This window comes from Nicotiana tomentosiformis, chromosome 3 (genome assembly GCF_000390325.3).
Source record: "Nicotiana tomentosiformis chromosome 3, ASM39032v3, whole genome shotgun sequence".
Classification (NCBI taxonomy): domain Eukaryota; kingdom Viridiplantae; phylum Streptophyta; class Magnoliopsida; order Solanales; family Solanaceae; genus Nicotiana; species Nicotiana tomentosiformis.
This window is the reverse complement of record NC_090814.1, coordinates 105,609,784-105,627,984: the sequence shown is the minus strand read 5'-3', so window position 1 is coordinate 105,627,984 and position 18,201 is coordinate 105,609,784. Positions and strand designations below refer to the sequence as shown.

Sequence of the window (18,201 nt, the reverse complement as noted above, 5' to 3'; positions counted from 1 at the left end):
TAATAAACATTAAAAACAAATAAGAAGCAAGAATTCTTGAAAATTAAAGTGCAAAATTTTCTCTTATTATCTCTGCAATAATGTCTGCCATTTGGGCACTATAATCCAGATATGTTGGCCGTAGATTATGGCTGTCCAAAGGGACCGGCCCACTTAATTTTAAATGGGATGAGCCCGTATTAAATGGTACACGGGATGGGATGGGCTGCCCATTTCGTCCCGTTTATCCCGTCTCGTCCCTTCCCGTCCCGCCTGTCCCATCTGTCCCGCATGTTATTTAATTTTTTTTTATTAAAATAGAGCCGTTGGGAAACGACCTTGTTTGCAAATTTAGCTGTTCCCAACGGCTATAAACGGCCGTATTTGCCCCCTCCCCCCCCCAAACACCCATACTCCCCATACTTTTAATTAAACCCTAAGTTTATTAGATTATACTTTGGCCCTATTTTGAACTATAAATACTCCCATCCTTCTTCATTTTTTCTTACAAAAATCAATCATTCTCCCTCAAATCTCTTTCATTCTATCTCAATTTTCTCACAATCAAGTGATCAACTAAGTTTCAAGTATTTGAGCAATTTTTAGGAGCAACTTTCAAGCTTCAAATTAATTCGTCAAGTATTTGGAGCAATTTTTTGGGCAATTTCTTCAAGTTTCAATATTTAATCACGTGTGCACTCGTTCCATCTCCTAATTTTAATATCTAATTTTTGCGTATCATTTTAGTGCTTAATTTTTGTGTTTACTTTACGTGTTCTATTTTCGTATTTCATTTGTGTGTTTAATTTTTGTGTTATCTTTTTCAATCCAATTTCGTATTTAAATTATGGCTCCTAAAAATATATTTGACATGTTTAAAAAAAGTAGTAAAGGTGATAGTAGTAGTAATCTTAATCCTACTCCTAATCCTAATCTTTCTCCTAGAATTAGAAAACATATAGATGAAATTACTCATGTTGATGAAACTTCATTTTCCCAACCCCTCGCATGTTATAATATTAATTTCGGAGAACAACTAGATCATGAAACTTTACAAAGACAATTTGACAATAATATTTTTATTGAGGACGAAGAAAATGAGAATGAAGAAAATGAGGAAGAAGAATTAGATGAAATGCCCACTAGTCCCGCAACACAAGCTCCAACTCAGAGTCAATCTCGGTCTGGAGTTTTACCCCTTGTACCTCTTGTAAGTGGTAAGCGTAAGGCTGAACGTGCCAAAACATCATTTGTATTGAGTTTTTTTAAACATGATAAAGTCAATGAACGTGTTATATGTGAAAAATGTAAGCAACGATTTGTACATACCAAAAGTGGTGGGACAGGGAGTTTGACCAGACACTTACTTAAGGAGCACAAATCTTTATGGATGCAATCTCAAATAGAAGCCGAAAATTTTACGGATCCTAGCACTGGTATTGGTGCTCCTAGTGGATCTGGCGGGGGTTCTAACTTTTTACAACAACAGCTTGACCCTGCTTCTGATACTATTTTATGCCCCTATAACAAAGATAGAGATCGTGAAAACTTAGCAAAAATGGTGGATGTCTGTGACTTACCTTTTACTTTTCCTTCTCATCCTGCTTTTGTGCATTATATACAAGAAACTTATAATCCTGCTTTTTAAGGTTTTCCTAAAACCACACTTAGAAATGATGTTTAAAATTTCAAATTGAATATCTTCAGTATATTCGTTGTGTATTTATTCACTTAGATTGTAAAGTGTATATCACATCTGATATAGGTCGTAGTCCTAATGGTTGTGATTATTTAACGGTTACATGTCATTGGGTTGATCATCACTGGAACATGCAAAAACGTATTATAATTTGTAATTGGCTACTACGAGGCCTAGTTCAAACAGAACCCTTCCTAGAAGGCGGCTGCGTAGATTAGGTGCTTTTCAAAAGAATTATATTTGTATGTGAAATTTGAAAGTTCTATTAATAAAATAAAAGGTTTTAAGCCTTAAATTATTTTTATGAATTGTCTTACACTCTTAATTAGTTACTTAATGGCTTGAAATTATATTAAATAAATTACAACTCTATTATAATTACTAAAATATTTCATTACAAGTCTTTTGTTTTAATATTTCATAATTCTTTACTTAGTTTCTTTTATAATTTATTAAGTTTTAAGTTTATTAAATAAGTCAAAAAACTAGCCGTAGCAAACTTTAAAAACTTAGTCATTGTCAAAAAATTAGCCATTGCTAAACTTAATGCTTAAATAATTAATTTTTTTTTTAAAAAAGGCCCACTTAAGGCCCGCGAACCATCCCGTCCCGTCCCATCCCGTTTGTTAGCGGGATGGGATGGGCATACCGTTTCGTCCCATTTAGGCCCGCCCTGCCACCGTCCAGACAAAATGTCGACCCATCTCATCCCGTTTATTTGGTCATGTCACGTCCCATCTTGTCCCGTTGGACAGCCATACAATAGATGATTCGAAATATAATTGAATTCAAGCTTTAATTTCGAAGAGAGATTAGGAAATGAGATAAGGAAACAAAGGTCATGGGGTAGTGAAAAGAGAGTAATGTGGTGGAAGAGAAGGTGTTACGAATCAACCACAACCCAATAAAGATATCGACACACAAATAGCTATTGGGCCGAGAACAAGCAATATGATCAGACTAATTTGGGATTTGGGTTGAGTAGTGAGCCCAAGAACTATTCTATTAAAAGAGTAGAAGTAGTTATTTTGGGATTATGCCTATTGTTGAGAAGTGTGTTCCCCTCTCATCTCATTCTTCTAGCTTCTTCCTCTAGACTATCTCTTTCTGTTCTCCCTCGGCTCTCTCTATCCTTCTTCTCTGAATCTCCTTCTTAGTTCTAGTGTCCGTTATTGTAATGATTGACTCTTTGAGTTTATGAATTAAACTTATCATTTCCCTAGTTTATTTTGTGTTGTGAATTCGGGTCCATACATTGGTGCTTTCATCATTCGTACTCCAATAACAATAGTTGTATTAGATCGATTTAGCGGTGGAAACCCATAGGGTTGAATTTTTCGCGAAGAGTTGTACTTTATCTACCTTGGCTTCTTCGAAAAGGACTGGTTACCCCTTCCTTACCACTATCTTGATGGCTAAACTCTTGCTTGGTTTGATTGGTTATTTCAAAATAAGCTATTTTTTGATTGGAATCATTTTAAGGAGAAACTAAGACTGCATTTTCGCACCCTAACTAGAGAAGCACATAGCGGGTGCTTAGCTGTTCACCAGCAGCGCAAGCCAGTGGAGGATTTTCTAGCACGAGCTATGGCTATTCCATCATGGTGCAACATTAGCACCTCACCCTCGCCTCAATATTAGATTAAGCACTCGAACAACAACAACATGAACGTGGGATACGAAGTGTTCGAGGAAATGCTGGACACCTCCCAAGATGACGCAGCAACAACTGAAACTAGTGAGTTACCAGAAAAGCATATTAATGTCAATTCCACGTACAATGTCTCTAGTGGAAGTCATATTGGTGTTGGAGCTCTTAATGACAGGGAAATATTACAGGAGCTCCAAGCTGGTAACATATCATTGACTGAGAAAGAGGAATTCATAGAAGAAGGCCAAGTGTTCGACAAAATGCCGCATAACTGCTGCTCCAAGGTACTTACCGATGACTCTGATTTGGATTATGGCGACTCAGAGGAAGACATGGTGCTTGCTGAAAATTTCCAAAAAGATACATGTCGGTTGCCTAGTCAAATTGTTGATACGACTTCATTTCTTATTTCTTTTGCTGCACGTGAGTATGAGGTTAAAAATATGATCGTGATAACTACTGGAATCAATTGCTCGTTGGCAGACACCTTAGCATTTTCCAGTCAAGTACTTTCAATGGTACAACACTCTAGTAGTTGGGCTACGGATGCAAGGGATATTGCATTGTCAAATTCTAGTTATGTGGCCAAGTGGTTTGACACAGGTCAGGAATTTATCATTACTTCAGGGTATGCATCTCTTCTGCATATTCCTTTAGGTTCTCCATCATATGCACCTACATTATTTAAAGCAATTAGAAAAAGATGGAGTTATTTATTTGCAAAGTTGTATTATTGGGAGCTATTTGGTGAAGCTAAATTTGGTATTGCGTCCTGTGATGCCGTTTATCTTGATGGAAATCCCAAACGAACCGTTGACAAGAACTATGTCTCTCCAACTAATGAGGCAACCAATTTTCTGGTACCTTTTACTAGCAGAGATGATGTAGTGCCGAAAGAGGTTGCGAGCCCTGCTGAAGTCGCACATCCACTTGAAAATATCATAGTGCTTCACATTCACAGGAGTCCATGTTTGTGGAATTCTTTTGATAAGAAGTTCATGATGGCTAGCGAGGTTTCAAATATTGCGCGATATATTCCTAGCGAAATTTTGTTTGTTGGTTATGAAAAACCAGCCTGGGATGAAGAGTTTGCGTTAATAATTAAGCATCCACCATTATGTAATTTTTGACTTGTAGTTTTGAGTTGCATACTCCTAAATGGCTATGCTACTTTACCTTATAGTACTAAGAAGACAATTTTTGATGGACGACAAACTTTCTGTGTTTGGTGATGTTATCATGGAATCATGTCTGCTTTCTATTGATACCAGTGAGTAGGTAGTCTCACCTTCCAGTGCGAGATTTATTCGACTTGCTTATCCATTTCCTTGTGGTGGCAAAGAGCATGTAGTATCCCTAGTTGAACAAGTTGTTAAAACTTTCGGATTGGGGGACTGCGATCCATGGACTGGTGGTGCACTGGTTTCCACAATGCATATGGAGAATTTCCGGACTCTGAAGAATCTTGCGGCCACCTCAAACCAAACATTTAGTTCCCCACATATCTTCTATAATACTCTTGGATATTTTATTCATTTTATATTTGCACTAGACTTGAATAGTTGTTCTTCAACCATGAACAAGATAGGGCAGCGTCATCCTAGCGCTAATGATGAACAACGAGCTAGCCAAACATCCTTATTCATTCGGCACATTAGTGCACGTATTGCTTCCAGGTATATGGTCGAGGTGGTTGATAAGCTTTGTGTGAAGAAGGTCAATGAGGATTCAAACCTAGTAGAGCATTCTCATGGGTTTTATGTGGAAACTACACAATACCTGAGAGTAAGGGCAATTACAAGTACATGTAATCCTATTGTCTCTTATAGTACCCTCATTCATGGGCTTTGCAAAAATGATAATCTGGACGAGGCACCCATTTTGAAGGAAGCAATGAGATTAAATGGTAAAATGTCAAGAATTGTCATGTATAGGATGCTTATTCCGCTGAAATTTACCAAATCTGATAAAGTTGAGTGTGTGTTGACAAACATAGCTCACAAAGGGCTTGTTCCAAAAGAAGTGTTGTGCAATACCATCTTTGTTATCCATTATTCAACAGAACATATCCTGATGGATCAAAGGTTACTACAGAAAGGATACTAAGGTGTTTGAGGCAAATTGATGGGTTGCTGATCACATCACACAGGGTGCTTTTGTGGAGATTTGCTTCTGGAAAGTTTGCCTTGGTTCACTCATTTTGCTCTCCGCTAACTGCTTCGCGAAGAGGTCAAGTAAGATCTTGTCGATATGCAGGGCAGGTTATGATGCCACTCAAGTTGATAACACTGCTAATGTCTGTGAGCCACAAAGGACAAGGTTTTGATTGGTTTGCTAAAGGTGTACTGGACCCTATATTTTCCTCTAGGCACAAAGAACGCCTTAGTATTTATATAGTTGGTTGGGAGCTCGTGAGTATCACTATTCTTGACTTGAACCTTAAAGACAAGGTTCTTATTAAGGACGGGAGTATTGTTATGAATCAACCACATCCCAATAAGGATATCAACACACAAATAGCTATTGGGTTGAGAAGAGCTATTGGGCCGAGAACAAGCAATATGGTCAGACTAATTTGGGATCCGGGTTGAGTAGTGAGCCCAAGAACTATTCTATTAAAAGAGTAAGAAGTAGTGATTTTGGGATTATGCCTATTGTTGAGAACTCTGTTCCCCTCTCGTCTCGTTCTTCTGGCTTCTTCCTCTAGACTATCTCTTTCTGTTCTCCTTCGGCTCTCTCTATCCTTTTTCTTGGAATCTCTTTCTTAGTTCTAGTTTCTGTTATTGTAATGATTGACTCTTTAAATTTATGAATTAAACCTATCATTTCCCTCGTTTACTTTGTGTTATGAATTCGGGATTATAACAGAAGGGATAAAATGGGGTTAGGGTGATCAGGTGACATGTCATATGACATCCAACTCACCCAAATGTCAGGCCAAGTGGATGATGTTAGTCATGGTGAAGATGATTAGCGGTCGACAGGCAGTTTTGTGCGACTTTTATAACGTTAGTAGTTTTGTTGGACCGATAGTATAGTGGAAGGTAAAACTGATCCTTTTCAAATGGTAGAGGAGCAAATTTAATTATCCCTAAAATAAATGGATGAAATTACAGTATTACGAACTTGTACTCCTTACATAGCAAAAAGAGTCCCAAAAAAAAGAAGTTTCTTTTTAATAAAATATGCATATTTAAAAATTATAAAAAGAAGTAGATAACGAGAGGTTACTTTCAAAACCACCTGACTGCCTTTACATAAATCATTTAAAAATAAAGAAATTATACAATTCAGGCAGAAGTCCATGGTAAAGGAAGTTTCATCACTTTGTCTCCTTATAGTTTATTACCCTTCAACGTAAATATATATCCTCTTTAATTTAGCTTTCCCACCTGCCTAATGAATACGAAAAAAGAAGGAATAATAATTCCTTAAGCATATAAACTCAGTTTAAAAAATGTTTTCACAGACATCGATCCTAGTTTCTAGAGTATAGCTCGTGATAAGTATAGTCTAATTGGAGGTCCCAATTTTATGAACTTTAAATATTATATGGACCACTAGCAGTTCTGAGACGCAGGGCTACTCAGAGAACCAAATGACGAAAAATGGTACATATGGAGCCTACGATTTGAGTGCACGAATGAAATAGCATACCGACAAAATGTATATTTAGAATTTACACTCTGGAAAATTAGATCTCTTGGTAGCTAGAGGAGAGAGCACTTTATCCCTTTTAGATGACTTACTACACGAATCGAAGTGGTTGAATCAATAAACTTCAAGTACTGGATGCCTGAAGAAGAAAAAACAAAGCCCCTAAATGTGCATGATCCACAGGTGAACTAGTATATATAATAGAAGATACAATAATATTTCTTTCTCTGCGTCAAAGAATTCAATCTGTATATAAATTTAGCAAGTTAATTGGTCATATTTCCAAAACTAGATGACTATAAATCAAGACAATATTTTATAGCAATAACTGAAGGGACGAGTCATATTAGGAAACATGTACAAACATTTGACTAAAATAAAATAATCTATTGGTACTCCGGGGGCGGTCCGACGAGCTTTCGTGGCTTCAAACTTTACAAGGGGCCTTAATTTTTTTATATAAAAAAAATTATTTATTTATTTGAAGTCTATTTTTCTAGTGTTTCTTAGACACAAAGTTATTAATAATTTTTTTATAGTCAATAACTCCTATTAAGTCTTTCTTAAGTGACAATATAGCTAATCTATTTAACCTTTCTTGAGACATTATTGATTTAGGTAAGATTTTATCAATTTTAATTTTGAAAACTTCTTTCCGCTTAAGCGACGGTAACAGGAGTTATTAACATTATTCCATAAGCAATATAGGCATTGATAAAAAAAAATCAAATCTTTTTATTTGATCGAGTGTATAAATTAAACTGTTATCTTCTAATTGTACTATTTTTCTTAATATTTTTAATTTTGAAAATAAATCTAAACCATCAATATCGAATTGATTATTATGCTTTAAGGAATATTCAAGATTAAGGGAATATTTCTTCAAATTTTCATCATCAAGTGATCTTAATTTTTACCGCTAAATAGAAAACCAAAAATATCTTCATATGCTTCGAATTGTTCAAATCTATTTTGAAGTGAAAAAAATAGCATTGTCTACTATGTATATAGTAATCAACTCCAAAGGATTCTTCGAAGATTTTGAGATTTTATGATCAACATTCTCATTAAATTGTTACTTCTTATATATTACACGTTTCTTATGAAATTCAGGTTCGATATTCATTTCAACTGCAATTTTCTTGGCAGAAATCATAGTGGTTGTAAATCCTTCTTCTTTATACTTGTTAAAGAAAAAAATCAATTTTTTTCACTTCACATAACCTTTTTTTAAACTTATACATAGCTTATTAGGTGTAGCAAACAACGGGGTCCCCACAAATGTGGGGCTTAAAGCAGTTGCTTTACTTACTTTATGGAAGAGCCGCTCCTGACTCCTGAATACAATAAATTGTGTCGAGAAAATAAAATCAAGACCGAAAAATATTGCAATATTTTAACTATTTGATTTCAAGTAATATGCGTGTTACAATCTCTATGATTCCTCTGATTCTTCTTTCCAACGGTAAATAAATTCAAGGGCCTTTGAGCTTGATCTTGAATCTATATTTCTTGCCACGAACGATGATCTTGAATTCAGCTAGCACAAACTTGGATTTGAACTCGTACTCTTTGAATGTTGATTCGTTCTTCGTTCTTGAGCTTGAACTTGAACTTGAACTTGATTGCTTGAAGCTTCAAACTTGTGGAGGAATTTGTAGTGTTTGATCCACAAGCTCTTTGAGTTACGAAGACCCCTATTTATAGTTGTGGAAGGGAAGAGTTGTGATGAGAACAAACTCTTTCCGACCAATCAGATTGAAGAGTGACAAGGCAATATTTGATTTGTCAGAACATGTCACTTGCACATCTGGCGCAGTTTCATTGGCCTTTTAATTTGACTTGGCATGCCTTGTCATTTTGACACATGTCATGATCCTATTAGCTTTTTCCGTTTGACTTGGCGTGCCACGTCATTTGACACGTGGCACCAAACTGGCCTCTAGGAAGATGGCATATTGGGCCTAATAAAATGGGCCCATCACTTGTAGCCCAACTAAATGGGCTAGCCCAGTCAGAATTTATTGGACTTAAGTAATTAATCCAATTATATTAGCCCATAATATATATTTGAAGTAAATCCAAATTATTTTATTGGATTTAAATCCAATAAAATATAAATGCTTACAACTACTCCACCGTTCTTGTAGCTTAAATGTGGGCATGTTTTAGGCTAAACAAACTTCAATCATATTGCTGGAGAAAAAAAAACAAACCTCTACGAAGATCAGTAAAGAAAGAAAACAACTTTATTGGGATTTTCTAAAAGAGCTAAAATATGATTCAACTGAAGGGGTTGATTGATTCCATCAAGCAAAACACATCTTCATAAGTATTCCAACACATGCATATATATATATATATATATATATATATAGCCATTCCCCATTCATGTGGGGGATTGTTGAGGTTTTATTTTTTAAGATGTAATATTCTTAAAATGAGGGTGAATGGGAAATGGAGGAAAAATGAAATTTTGAGTAAAATTTTAAGTTTCCCCTCTTAACAATGAGACATTGTCCCATATTGGAAGTGGAAGACATTTTTGGTGGGTATATATATAATTGCTCTTCTTGTAGCTCTTAAAGAGTTAAGAAGAAAGCAAGCCTCGCGCCGTCGTCGTCGTCGCTCGCTCGGCTCGGCTTCGGCTTCGGCTTCGGCTTCGGCCAAATTTATTTGTTAATAGTAAATATTAACGTAAGATTATCCGTATTTGTAAACGGATATTTTCCAATCCGTGTATTGATAATTTGGTAGCCGGATAATGGTCTTCCCACCATGAAGTGCTTGCTCCACAAACATGAAGTGCTTGCTCCACAAACATGTAATGCTTGCTCCACCATGAAGGGTGGACGTTTGGTCTTGCACTCCTTCTTCGGATTCGGATTTGGATTTGGATTTGGATTTGGTCAATTGATTGATTGATTTTTTGGACCAAATTTATTTATTAATAGTAAATATTAACGTAAGATTATCCGTATTTGTAAACGGATATTTTCCAATCCGTGTATTGATAATTTGGCAGCCGGATAATGGTCTTCCCACCATGAAGTGCTTGCTCCACAAACATGAAGTGCTTGCTCCACAAACATGTAATGCTTGCTCCACCATGAAGGGTGGACGTTTGGTCTTGCACTCCTTCTTGGCTGCTATATATATGAGCAGCAAATGTTGAAGAAATACTCAACTCAACATACAATTCGCTCAACAAATTGGCTATACATTGCACTCCTTCCTCTCAGAACTTCCATACGTTTTTCTGAGTATATACTCCTTCGTTCTACATTGTTTTTAACTTCAAACAAAGCAACTGTAAGTGTGATTTGCTACCGAACTTTGTGTTCGCCGAAATACTGGGGTTTGAAGTACCGCTACACCAGTGTGTTATTCGTTCTATCCTGGGAGGAAATAATCCATTACCTTGGGTACTAGGAGGGGATTAAATTCCTTAAGGAAACACTGTGAATTCAGTGGGCTCGAATTTATTATTATTGTTTCATTACGTTAACTTATATTTTGCAGAATTAATATTTACAAATACAGCAATATTGACCGGGAATAACAATCTTAAGGAATTTAATATTTATTTCTGTACTTGTGTTATTCTTATTATTCTGCAAACTAAAACCTTTGTGGTTTGTGTACTCCCGTTTTGGAGAGTTAAGCCTTCGTGGCGTTTTGTTGGATATTAAAATCTACGTGATTTTTACTCCAGTTTGAAAACGTGTATTAAACGTTTGTTTGTGTCATTCTTTTCTAAAAAAGATGATGACTGAAAACGAAAACCAAGCTGTTCCGATGGCGACTGCCAACGCAACGACAAGCCGAACACCGGCGTTGGCACCGGCAGAAAAACCCGGAAAATTTTCCGGGATTGATTTCAAACGCTGGCAGCAGAAGATGTTCTTCTACTTAACTACGTTATGTCTACAGAAGTTCATCAAGGAAGATGTTCCTGATCTGCCGGATAAAACTCCAGATAATGAACGCTTTCTCGTGATTGAAGCGTGGAAGCATTCTGATTTTTTATGCAAGAATTATATTCTTAGCGGACTGGATGATAATCTGTATAATGTATACAGTAGCATGGAGACATCCAAAGAATTGTGGAATGCGCTTGAAAAGAAATATAAGACTGAAGATGCCGGGATGAAGAAATTCGTTGCCGCAAAATTTCTGGACTACAAAATGATAGATAGCAAGTCTGTTATTACTCAAGTCCAGGAATTGCAAGTGATTATTCATGATCTACTTGCTGAAGGTCTTGTAATCAACGAAGCATTCCAAGTAGCAGCAATGATTGAGAAGTTGCCTCCGTTGTGGAAGGACTTCAAAAATTATTTGAAACACAAACGAAAGGAAATGTCCCTTGAAGATCTCATTGTTCGGTTGAGAATCGAAGAGGACAATAAAGCTGCTGAAAGGAGAGGCCGTGGAAATTCAACAATAATGGGAGCAAATATTGTTGAAGCTAACAAAAAGAGGAAGAAGGCTTCTGGTCCGAAATACAACCCAAGCAAGAAGCGGTTCAGTGGAAACTGCTACAACTGTGGGAAAACCGGACACAAATCTACGGAGTGTCGTGCTCCGAAGAAAGACAAGAAAAGGGATCAAGCAAACATGGTAGTAAACCATGATGATGTTGATAACTTGTGTGCCATGCTCTCTGAATGTAACTTGGTGGGAAATCCTAAACTGTGGTGGTTTGATTCAGGAGCCACTCGCCATGTTTGTGCAGTTAGAGAGGCTTTTGCTACCTATGCTCTTGCTGAACCCGGAGAGACAGTTTATATGGGAAATGCTTCAACAGCAAAAGTTGAAGGATATGGGAAGGTATTTCTAAAAATGACTTCTGGCAAGGTCATGACTTTGAACAATGTCCTTCATGTTCCCGAAATGAGAAAGAATTTAGTCTCTACTGGACTTCTTGTTAAGCACGGTTTTAAGTGCATTTTTGTATCCAACAAGGTTGTAATTAGTAAGAATGAAATATTTGTGGGAAAAGGTTACCTCACCGAGGGCCTTTTCAACCTAAATGTAATGGTTGTTGAAAATAATAATAATATTTCAGCTTCTTCTTACTTACTTGAGTCAAATGATTTATGGCATGTACGTTTGGGTCATGTCAATTATAAAACCTTGCGGAAAATGATTAACTTGGAAGTATTGCCCAAGTTTGAATGCGAAAAATCAAAATGTCAAATATGTGTGGAATCTAAGTATGTTAAACATCCTTATAAGTCAGTTGAAAGGAATTCAAATCCTTTAGACTTAATTCACACAGATATTTGTGACATGAAGGCAATACCATCTCGCGGTGGAAAGAAGTATTTCATAACTTTTATTGACGATGGTACTCGATATTGCTATGTTTACTTACTGAATAGTAAAGATGAAGCAATAGACGCATTCAGGCAATACAAAAATGAAGTTGAAACGCAACTTAACAAGAAAGTAAAAATGATAAGAAGTGATAGGGGTGGTGAATATGAATCTCCTTTTGAAGAAATATGTTTAGAATATGGAATTATTCATCAAACAACAGCCCTTACACGCCCCAATCTAATGGGATTGCGGAAAGAAAGAATCGCACATTAAAGGAGATGATGAATGCGTTGTTGATAAGTTCTGGTTTGCCACAGAACTTGTGGGGGGAAGCCATTCTTACGGCTAATCGAATATTAAATCGAGTGCCCCATAGCAAAACACAATCCATTCCTTATGAACAATGGAAAGGAAGGAAGCCCAACTTGAATTATTTTAAAGTGTGGGGGTGTTTGGCAAAAGTGCAAGTTCCTAAACCCAAAAGGGTAAAGATAGGACCGAAAACCGTTGATTGTGTTTTCATAGGATATGCGACAAATAGTAAAGCATATCGATTTCTGGTTCATAAATCAGAAAATCCCGACATTCATAATAATACGGTTATAAAATCAGATAATGCTGAGTTTTTTGAAAATATATATCCGTATAAAAAGGAATGTGAGTCGTCTGGTGAAGGATCTAAACGACCTCGGGAAGAAATAAAAGAAAGTACATGTAATCAGGAGAATCCAAGACGTAGTAAACGTCAAAGAACGTCTACTTCATTTGGACCAGATTTTGTGACTTTCTTATTGGAGAATGAGCCTCAAACATTTAAAGAAGCTATGACTTCTTCGAAATCATTGTTTTGGAAAGAGGCAGTCAATAGTGAAATAGAATCCATATTGAACAACCATACATGGGAATTGGTTGATCTTCCTCCTGGAAATAAACCTTTGGGTTCTAAATGGATTTTTAAGAGAAAAATCAAAGATGATGGCACTATTGATAAATTCAAGGCAAGGCTCGTAGTCAAAGGATATAGACAACGAGAAGGTCTAGACTACTTTGATACATACTCTCCAGTTACAAGAATTACGTCCATACGGATGTTAGTAGCATTAGCTGCAGTGTATGGTCTTGAAATTCATCAAATGGATGTTAAGACGGCCTTCTTAAATGGAGAGTTGGAGGAAGAAATTTACATGGAACAACCTGAAGGGTTTGTGGTTCCAGGTAAAGAAAAGAAGGTATGTAGACTTGTTAAGTCTCTTTACGGACTAAAACAAGCACCCAAACAATGGCATGCGAAATTTGACCAAACAATGTTGTCAAATGGTTTTAAGATAAATGAATGTGATAAATGCGTGTACATTAAAAATGTTCCAAATCACATAGTCATTGTTTGCCTATATGTGGATGATATGTTGATAATGAGTAATGACATTGCCAACATGAATGCTACTAAGCGTATGCTCAATAGCAAGTTTGATATGAAAGACTTGGGAGTTGCTGATTTAATTCTGGGAATTAAGATCAATAAGACTCCTCAAGGTCTGGCATTGTCACAATCTCATTATATTAAGACAGTACTTGAAAAATTCAAGCACTTGGGCTTTAAAGTTGCAAAGACTCCAATTGACGTGAATCTTGCATTAGCAAAGAACAAAGGCCAAAGCATATCACAATTGGATTATGCTCGTGTATTGGGATGCTTAATGTATATCATGAATTGTACACGACCAGACATAGCTTGTGCTATAAGTAAACTGAGTCGATATACGAGCAATCCAGGCCAATCTCATTGGATGGCAATGAAACGAGTTTTGGGATATTTAGAACATACCCAGAACTTTGAATTGCACTACAGTAATTTTCCTGCGGTGATTGAGGGATACTGTGATGCAAATTGGATCACCGGTTCAACTGATTCTAAGTCCACGAGTGGATATGTATTCACTATTGGTGGAGGAGCGGTATCTTGGAAGTCGTCCAAACAAACATGTATTGCCCGCTCTACAATGGAGGCTGAATTCATAGCCTTAGATAAGCCGGTGAAGAAGCTGAATGGCTCCGGAATTTCTTGGAAGACATTCCATTTTGGCCCAAACCGTTGGCACCAATATGCATACATTGTGATAGTCAAGCGGCAATTGGAAGGGCTGGGAGCGTCATGTATAACGGTAAATCTCGTCATATACGACGAAGACATAAAACCGTTAGGCAATTACTCTCTAGAGGAATTATCACAATTGACTATGTAAAGTCAAGTGATAATGTGTCGGATCCACTTACAAAAGGCCTAACTAGAGAGGTAGTTGAGAAATCATCAAGGGGAATGGGGCTATGGCCGAGAACAAGTCATTGTGGCGGTAACTCTACCTAGAAGACTGGAGATCCCAAGATCTAGGTTCAAAGAGATCAAACAAAGTCATTAATGACGGTTCAACATTGTCAAATAAAATTTTAGTCCATTCTCGTGATGAGACAATGTTCAGTACCAAGGATAAAGCATTAAGGCTTTTTAATGATTTCTAAATTTGATACGGGGTATATCAAATAGTGTATCTACAGGATGACACGTTTAGGAATCACCTATTTAAGTGTGAAGTGTGAGCCGCTTCAAGGAGAACTTTGTAAGGCCAGTTCTCTACGCACTTATGAAACCAGGCGGTGTTCATGGCTGAAACGAACACAACAATGAGAACCAAAGACGGTTAAGGGTTGATTGTGTGACTTATGGTTGTCTAGGTATGCACCAAAGATCGACGGTTCAAAGATATCAAATCTACCGATTGACCGAGTATATCCGACATAAGTTTACTACGGAAAGTTCAAAGGGAAACCTACTTATCCAGATGCAATTAATCCTTGCTTGTAAATCACACAGTTTTTCATGCATACTTCCGTGATATAGCCATTCCCCATTCATGTGGGGGATTGTTGAGGTTTTATTTTTTAAGATGTAATATTCTTAAAATGAGGGTGAATGGGAAATGGAGGGAAAATGAAATTTTGAGTAAAATTTTAAGTTTCCCCTCTTAACAATGAGACATTGTCCCATATTGGAAGTGGAAGATATTTTTGGTGGGTATATATATAATTGCTCTTCTTGTAGCTCTTAAAGAGTTAAGAAGAAAGCAAGCCTCGCGCCGTCGTCGTCGTCGCTCGCTCGGCTCGGCTTCGGCTTCGGCTACGGCTTCGGCTTCGGCTTCGGCTTCGGCTTCGGCTTCGGCTTCGGCTTCGGATTTGGATTTGGATTTGGATTTGGTCAAATGATCGATTGATTGATTAATTTTTTGGACCAAATTTATTTGTTAATAGTAAGTATTAACGTAAGATTATCCGTATTTGTAAACGGATATTTTCCAATCCGTGTATTGATAATTTGGCAGCCGGATAATGGTCTTCCCACCATGAAGTGCTTGCTCCACAAACATGAAGTGCTTGCTCCACAAACATGTAATGCTTGCTCCACCATGAAGGGTGGACGTTTGGTCTTGCACTCCTTCTTGGCTGCTATATATATGAGCAGCAAATGTTGAAGAAATACTCAACTCAACATACAATTCACTCAACAAATTGGCTATACATTGCACTCCTTCCTCTCAGAACTTCCATACGTTTTTCTGAGTATATACTCCTTCGTTCTGCATTGTTTTTAACTTCAAACAAAGCAACTGTAAGTGTGATTTGCTACCGAACTTTGTGTTCGCCGAAACACTGGGGTTTGAAGTACCGCTACACCAGTGTGTTATTCGTTCTATCCTGGGAGGAAATAATCCATTACCTTGGGTACTAGGAGGGGATTAAATTCCTTAAGGAAACACTGTGAATTCAGTGGGCTCGAATTTATTATTATTGTTTCATTACGTTAACTTATATTTTGCAGAATTAATATTTACAAATACAGCAATATTGACCGGGAATAACAATATATATATATATATATATATGAATCAAGGAAATATATATATGCGCTATGCCCTCTTGACGACCCTAACCATCAGACCATGTTTCATTTGCATGATAATAGAAGTAGCGGGAGAGATATTTTGAGCTTCCGCTAACTGGATATCATAATTATATAGGATGGTGGCTGCCACTATTTTCATCTGAACAAATGCCATTTCTTTCCCTAAACAAGTCCTTGGACCCGCATTAAATGCTGTAAATTTGAAAGATGGCTCATGCTTAATTCCTCCTCGTTCTGAGATCCATCTCTCAGGTTTGAATTCTAAGCAATCTTTCCCCCATATAGTCTCCATCCTCCCCATTGCATAGAATGGTAGAATCATTCTCGTTTTTGGAGTGACATGGTGACCGCTAGGAAGGATGTCATGTTCAAGTGGGACTTTGTGCTCTAAAGAAACTGATGGAAAGAGCCTAAGAGTTTCGCACAAGGCAGCATGTAGATAGATCAATTTTCGTGTTTCTTCTTTGTTGAAAAACTTGACGTTTTCATCCTTTTTCAGATGTAGTTGTTGCTGAATCTCTTCTCTAATCTTTGTCTTGACTGAGGGATTTTTAGCCAAGAGCCAGAAAAACCAAGTGAGAGCTGCACTTGTGGTGTCTCTCCCAGCAAGCATTAAATTCAAGAAAGTGTCCCTCAGAAATTTTTGTAAAGTACCCAAATCTCCTTTGTTCCATAAATTGTACATTCTAATATAGGCAGTTAAAAATGTGAAACTGTCCTCGTCTTTGATGGTTTTATTCATCAACTCTTCTTGCTTTTGTAAAATGCAAGGATATATGAACTGATCCAAAGCCACCCATGCTTGAGTGAGCTTCTGAGCTTCTTCTCTTTACCAATTTGAAGCCATTTTTGCAATTTCCAACAACATTCTGGCATTATATGTCGGTGTAAAACTGCATCAAGAGCATCGCCGAATGCCTTTTCATATGGCAAAAAAGGTAAGTCAATGGACAAGCTTCTCGGATCATGATCAAGTAACAACTTGGTGATAGAATCAAAAGTGAACCTTTGAAAAACGTCTTGTAAATCCAATGTTTTACCTTGCTCAGCAAAAGCATCAAGAATTGGTCGAAGCCCTTTTCGACAGTGTACCACATGTTCCTCTCTAACAAAGTTTGAAACTTTGCATGGCTCATTATGGACAAGGTGGTTTTCCTATGAAACTCCCATAATTCATGATCAACATTAAAGATCCCATTTCCCAAGATATCAAACATTTTACGAAACTCGGGTCCCTTTGGATAGTTTGAGAAGTTTTTACTAAATATATGATGAATATTTGAAGGATCACAAGTAAAAAACATGTCCAAGTTGGCAAACATAGGACCTTGGAACTCATAAGTGGCCCCAACTTCTATAAGAACCTCAGTCGTATATTCATGCATACGATGAAGATTCATAATAAGTGCTGGTAACATCCGGATGAATGGCCAATTTGTTGGTTCTGAAGATGTTTTTGTCCATCTATGTCGGAGGTACCATGTAATAAAATAAGTGAAACAAAAAATTATCAATAGAAGAGGAGAATATTCAAGGAAATTCATTGCGGATTGGAGAGTTTTTTTTCTTTTTGGTCAAGCTAGCTTTGGTTCTGCTAGCTAGTAATTTTTGTATGGTTGAGCAATTCATTACCTTCAAAAAATTTATATAAGAGTTACAATATTCGCAACTTAAGTTTGAATGGGCCCAATATTATTTAAAAGTGTGATGATTAGTTGAGGAGTTTGACAATTGACATAGATTGTACAGTTCTTGAATAAGGGATGGGCAATTCATTTAAGAATTGAGAGATCTAAAATTTTGAATTCATGGTTGCTTTACTTTTTTTTTAACTTAAAGTACTATCAATATAAGTGCATAACTATATATTTGAACCCGACCATTTAAAAATTAATAAGAAAACTCATAGTATTAATATGGACACGTAAAACTGTT

General features: G+C 36.8%; 1 pseudogene; it reads right to left on the bottom strand.

Moving 5' to 3' along the window:
• Positions 1-16,270: 16,270 nt before the first annotated feature.
• On the bottom strand, positions 16,271-17,946 carry LOC104117751 (alkane hydroxylase MAH1-like; annotated as a pseudogene).
• Between the last annotated feature and the right edge of the window lie 255 nt (positions 17,947-18,201).